This window comes from Sinocyclocheilus grahami, unplaced genomic scaffold (genome assembly GCF_001515645.1).
Source record: "Sinocyclocheilus grahami isolate Dianchi unplaced genomic scaffold, SAMN03320097.WGS_v1.1 scaffold324.1, whole genome shotgun sequence".
NCBI classification, from domain to species: Eukaryota; Metazoa; Chordata; class Actinopteri; order Cypriniformes; family Cyprinidae; genus Sinocyclocheilus; species Sinocyclocheilus grahami.
This window is the reverse complement of record NW_015505503.1, coordinates 668,892-675,226: the sequence shown is the minus strand read 5'-3', so window position 1 is coordinate 675,226 and position 6,335 is coordinate 668,892. Positions and strand designations below refer to the sequence as shown.

At 35.7% G+C, this 6,335-nt stretch overlaps 1 protein-coding gene across 1 annotated transcript in view; it reads right to left on the bottom strand.

Annotated features, from left to right (window-relative positions):
- il2rb (interleukin 2 receptor, beta) overlaps positions 1–3,699 on the bottom strand; it is a 9,666-nt gene extending 5,967 nt beyond the window's left edge. The window contains exon 1 of the mRNA XM_016294769.1: positions 3,622–3,699. The gene's annotated coding sequence lies outside the window, so the exon portion shown is untranslated. The remainder of the gene's footprint in view (positions 1–3,621) is intronic.
- Positions 3,700–6,335: the final 2,636 nt, after the last annotated feature.

The following is a 6,335-nucleotide window of genomic DNA, read 5'->3' as shown; positions in this document are numbered from 1 at the left end:
ATACCTTTCTCACAGACATCACTGAAAAGTTTGTAGTTCGGTCGGATATGTCAAAAACAAGTAAGTAAAATAATGCACAAGTTACTTAACGGTAGGGAGCGAGAGAGAGAGAGAGCGTGTGAAATTCTGTTGTTTGTTGTGTGATGTTCACTCACTTAGCACACGCATCATTTGGATTAAAACTAAATCGTAAAAATAAGACCATTTATAGGTGGCCATATCACTATAAACGTCATTTACTTTTAACCTTAGGCATACACGACTTTCTGGCGAAAGTGAATCTAGCAGCCTGTGTGAAATGCCTACTGTTCTGCATCAGTACAAATACGTGACAAATAAGTTTTGCTTGCTTGAGTGTTTCTGCATTATATGAGTGGCTTTGGAATATAAATCGCAGCACGTTTCAGATGAAAAAACGCGACTTCTATTTCTGAAAATATCACAGTTAGGAGATTTATAACGAGTGGTTCCCTGCATTATTACAGCAAAGCGCGTGATTACAGTATTAAGCCGCTGAAATGGAGCAGCTCTAATGCTATTAAATTAAAGATGATGTACCATAGAGCAAAAGAATTAACAGTGAAAGTAACAAAAACTTGTAAAATATATTTTAATGGGCATAATTAAGTGTGAAAATAACCAAAGGATATACAGTCAAACCAAAAATTATTCAGACCAGATATAATATATATTTTTTTTACTAGTGGGTGCAGGACTCTATAATTAATTTTTGAAAGTGAGGATAGCAAAATAAAGTAAATTGTGACAAATTATACCCAAATTTCTTCATACAGTGGACTACCAGTCAAATTGATATAAATTTGGGACCAAAAATTATTCAGACAGAGTCTGGGAAAAAAACTGTTGAGGTTTTCATGAAGCTGGTTGACAGCATGCCCAGGAGACTACAGGCTGTCATTAAGGCTAAGTGTTGCCCGACTAAGTATTCATAGTTGTGTAAATACTGTCATACTAACAGCTGTGTAATTTTTTGGTTGACTGTATTCCATTACATACCTTTCTATCAAAGATATCTAACATTATCAAGCTGAATTTGTTCTGACTCAGTTTAACTCTAAATTCTTGTTATATTTTATTACCAATTTCTAAACTATAGCAAATAAACTGTGATAATGTGAGAAATGTTGAAGGTGTCTGAATAAATTTTGGTTTGACTGTATCTATTTGATAAATGAAGTCAACCAACTAACATTATACATACTCTTTTGGTTTCTGTACCCAATATTTAAAAAATGTACAAATGCCATAAAATATCGGTATCGGTATCGGCAAGTACCAAAGGTAAAAGTATCGGTATCGGGCGAGTACTGGAAAAAGTGGTATCGGTGCATCCCTAGAGACTATGACTAAGAACGCAACCGCAAATGTAGCTGGTTTTTACCTGTGGCTGAAAGTGACACATATAGAAATGTACAAAAGACTAGGTTAGTCACACTGAAATGGGATGATTAAACAACCCAATCTTTGCAATGAAAGAATAATATTCTATCCGTTTTATCATCTGCAAGGCAAAATTGTACGGCCGACCACTTACATATAGATAATAGCACAACTTTCCTCACAAAGCTGCATTATTTTAAATCCACAGTTCACACCAAGAACAATAACTATGGTGTGGACGATAACGTTCTGTTTACTGTATAAGCGCACACGCTTCAGTTATGTCATCTGACGCTTTAAATGCTTGAGCTCTTATTGGCTGTAAATATTATCGTTATTGTTATAGTTTTCGTCCTTGGCGTGAACAGGCCTTGCACCAAAGTTTAAAGGGATAGTTCAACCAAAAAAGAAAATTCTGTCATCATTTACTCACCATCAAGTTGTTCCAAACCTGTACGAGTTTGTTTATTCTGTTGAACACAAAAGAAAATATTTTGAAGAATATTGGTAACCAAACAGTTGATGGTAGCCATTGACTTCCATAGTATTAAAAAAATAGACAGAATTTTCATTTTTGGATGAATTATCCTTTTAATGTTAGTTTAAATAAGTTCTGTCAATGTTTACTCACCCTCATATTGCCTGTTTTCAAGTTTCTCACAACTCTAGATTTGGACTATTTTCCTCTTCCGCAATTCGGAATTTACGTCTCACTATTCTGAGTTTGTATCTCGAAATTCTAACTTTTTCTCAGAATTCTGAGTTTACATCTTTAATTTTTTTATTTTATTAAATTCTTTTTTATAATTGTGACTTTTTATCTTAGAATTCTAAATTATTTTCTCAGAATTGTGAGATTATATGTCTCACTATTCTAACTTTTTTCACGGAATTCCGAGAAACAAAGTACGAATTGCGAAATAAAATGTTGGAATTACCTTTTTTAAATTAATTTTTTAATAAATTTTTTATTCCCTATATAAAATATATCGTTATATCCCTATATCGTTGACTATTTTATGTTACATTTTTGCATAATAATGCAAGCAGCCAGTCAAAGGAGCTTTAATTTTTTTAATTCAGACTTTCACTTTTAAATGGCATTGCTGTGGCTTTCTACCTGACAGGATGTTGCCCAAAGAATACGGTAAACTGCAGAGCATGCATATTGAATTCCATTGCAAAATTCTTGACATGAACTTTAGATGAGTTTTAGATCTGTGTATATGATGCAAGCTACCTGTGGCTCTTTTGCTGAGTGGGCCATTGTCAGCAGCGCACCCCTCTTTGTGAGTGGGTGGTCAACCTGTAAACAGGCAATTTCCACTAACACTACAAAACGACACCCACAGACAACAGCAGAAACCCTCAGCTATAACCGTAAGGTGACTTCTTGTAAAGAGGCATACTTGTATACCAACGTCCAAAGCGATGAGAGATATCAAACAGTGACAGGAGAGTCTACAGCAAACACTGACGGTGCGGTTTCACTTGAACTCTTTTAAAAGTGGCTGCCAAGTAAGTTGGATACAGTGTATTTGACACCAACTCCTGATCTGAGTGATCGCTGCAAACATATGGTTCACACTCTCGGTTTCACAAAATGCTTCAGCGTTTCCTAGCTTTTGGGTTATTCTAAAGAGTACCTGAAGATTACTACAAACCAACTTGTACATTGCAAGTGCACAGTTAAAAAACGTTTATTTATCAATGCATAATGAGTATTTACCACTAATTTATTTACTAATGAGTAACGACAGAAATTATCTGGACCCTGAAGTCACTCTTACAAATGTAGTTTGTTGCATTAGACAACAAAATATCTGGCTAAAAGTGGCATCTGCGAAAAAACTTTGCTAGAATTTTTACTCACTAGTCATTTTGCGATTACTTTCAAGCAGCAGGGTGATTTTTAGCAGATGAAGTCGATTCTGGTCCTCATGCTCGAGAATGATTTAGAACTACAAAATGTCACAATACATTGAGTCTTCAATAGTATATCTAATGACTTATCAACAAATTCCAAATGAATGCTGCTTGGTTTGACATATAATGCAATGACATTCATTTTTAACAGCGGCTTAAGTGTTCAGATATATTTTAGGGTCAGTGTTCATGACATTACGTCATTTTTTATGTCAGATTAGGTCAGAGCTTATCAGATACAATACATCATTGCTCAACCAAGCAGTTATTTAATATTGGAAGTATAAGACTTACCCTTCGACTTCAGCTGTCTGTCAAACAGCTGTCTGAGCAGGCACCATGGATGCTGAGGTCTCTCTGTCTACCTGACCCCCAACCCTTTATCCTCCTCTCTTTACCGCTCTCGCTCTATCTGCCCCTCCCCTTTTACCTCCATCTGTCAGGAGGATCTCTTTTTCTATCACTCTACTCCTTCCTTTCTGCTACTCATCCGATCTCTCTCTTTCTTGCTCTCTCTCTCTCTTGACAAATGCATCTTCTTCCTCTCTGCTCGTTGTATGACTGAGTAACCACAGAGTTACTCAGACAAGTTTACAAAGTGTGAAACGCTAAATCAAAAGGTCAGAGGGCCTGCAGAGAAATAAGACCGTCTCAAGGGTGCAATTCTTGCAAGGGTGTTATTCTTTATTCTTATTATTTATGTCTGTTTTATTGTTATGTCTTGAGTACTGAAAGTATGTATAGTTTCGTGACAGTCTGTAGTTTGATTTTTGAGCAATCATAGATTGCTGCAAGTTTTTAAAAAGGCCTGGAAAGACTGCACTTCTTGGCTTCTGATGAGAGTATAAATATTAGTCCCCTGGGCCCCATGCTGGGCTCGACACAGCGCCTGAGCGGTGCTCAGAGCACAAAAGTTTGATGAGGACCACATCCTGTTTCACACAAACTTTTATACCCACAGACGATACACACAAACATGCATATAAACAAACACATGCATGAATGCATGCATGCAAGAATCCACATGCACTGACAAATGAGCTCTGCTGAAGTGTAAGGATATCCCAAATTATATAGAAAAAATTAACTGAGGGAAAAGCATCTTGCATCAATCTGTACTTTCATCATCTTTTATAAGTATGTGTCTAATTTAGAATGCATACAACACTTCAGCAAAACTTAGCAACACCAAAATTTGTCCAGTATTAGCATACCACAGGCCAAAGATTTTTTATCAGGCAAATATACACCACAGTTAAAGTGTGTAATTTCTGCATCACTAGAATCTGGTGTAGCTACTGTAGAAAAAAGTGCCAATTCTTAAGAATTTGGCCAAAATACAATTCCTTAATCCACAATAACACTACCTCCAGTGAAAAAAGTCCGGTCCTTGTTGTCCTCTCACATAAAAATCCACCAATATATTTGTTTAGAAATGTTTTGGACTGTTTTCAAACGGTGCTCGATCTGTGCGTATTTCTCTCCTGATTCAGATGACAAGACTTTTTCAATAGAAAAAGTAATATTTTGGATAGAAGATTTGTATTTCAGCCGGAAGCAACAGTTTTAAGTTAAAACATCTTAATGATGTATTTGTTTGTTACAAACACATCATTTATCCCTTCATTGGAGCATATGGATTATTGTGATGTTTTTATCAGCTGTTTGAACTCTCATTCTGACGGCACCCATTCACTGCAGAGGATCTATTGGTGAGAAAGTGATGTAATGCTACATTTCTCTAAATCTGCTCAGATGAAGAAACAAACTCATCTACATCTTAGATGACCTGAGAGTGTTTTTTTTTTTTAATTTTTGGGTGAACTCTTTCTTTAATGTGCACTATTGAAAATTGACCTTTTTTTAAACTAGCGAAATGTCACCAAAAAGCAGAATGAACACTAATGATTGTCCAACAATTCAGCCTCACTTACAAGCCCACAGCCTTTTTGTTAACAGTTTGGTATCTGACAGTTAACAGTCTTGTACTATGATGCAAGATGTTTTAGGTGAGAACACAGAGTTTAAAAAAAGTACTCCAAACTTACTACGAACAGACAGCACGTGATGTTGTATCAGAACAGGAATTCAAAGTATGAAGTGGGCCGATGAGACGCGTAATGCGCTTGTCTGGTAAAGGTCAGTTGTCTCTGTGAAGGGAAGGAGGAGGGATTGACACTCGAGCAAAACAAGAAAACAGCCTCGAATTGCAAAACCACAAAGACTGGGTGTTTGAGGGGTCTTAGGTAGGTGTTAAGACCGTGTGTGTGTGTGTGTGTGTATGTGTGGGTAGAAACTACAACCTACATACAACCAAGCATTTTATAACTTGACCAGCAATACCCAAAATAAACCAAATCATGCATTTTACAGCTTGTTACAGTGGAAAAGTGTCATCATATTACCATTAGAGTGACATCACATCTATGTATCACTTATCAATAAGGCTGTATATTAACATTAGCTAACACAACAGTTCACATAAAGTAACAATGAAAATATCTTTACAGCATTTACACTAATAGATTGGGTATAGATCGTTTTTAGTAGATTTCTAAAAAGTTTACATATGTTAATGCATTATGAAATGTTAAACTCCATAACAATCAAGAATGAAATCAAGAGTCAAGAGTGAAAATGAAAGAAATGCTGTAAAAATTACTGTTCATTGTTAGTTCATGATAACTAAAGCATTAACTAATTTGAAATCTACTCAACAAACCTACTGTAAAGTATCACCATCATCTGAATCAGAGCCTATAAGGCGTCACAAACTGTTTTTAGCTTTTGCTAACACAATAATTTTGCTAATTATTACAACAACACCTTTTCTCTTTCTATTCTGCATTTCCCTTCTGCTCTAGTTTATGCACTAATCTAGCTAACACCAAATATTGATGGCTCTTATGACAAATTGCTTGTGATCATAGTCCTCAGTATTTATGTCTCTTTTGATAAAAGCCTCTGCTAAATCAATAAATGTAAATGTTAAACTCCATAACAATCAA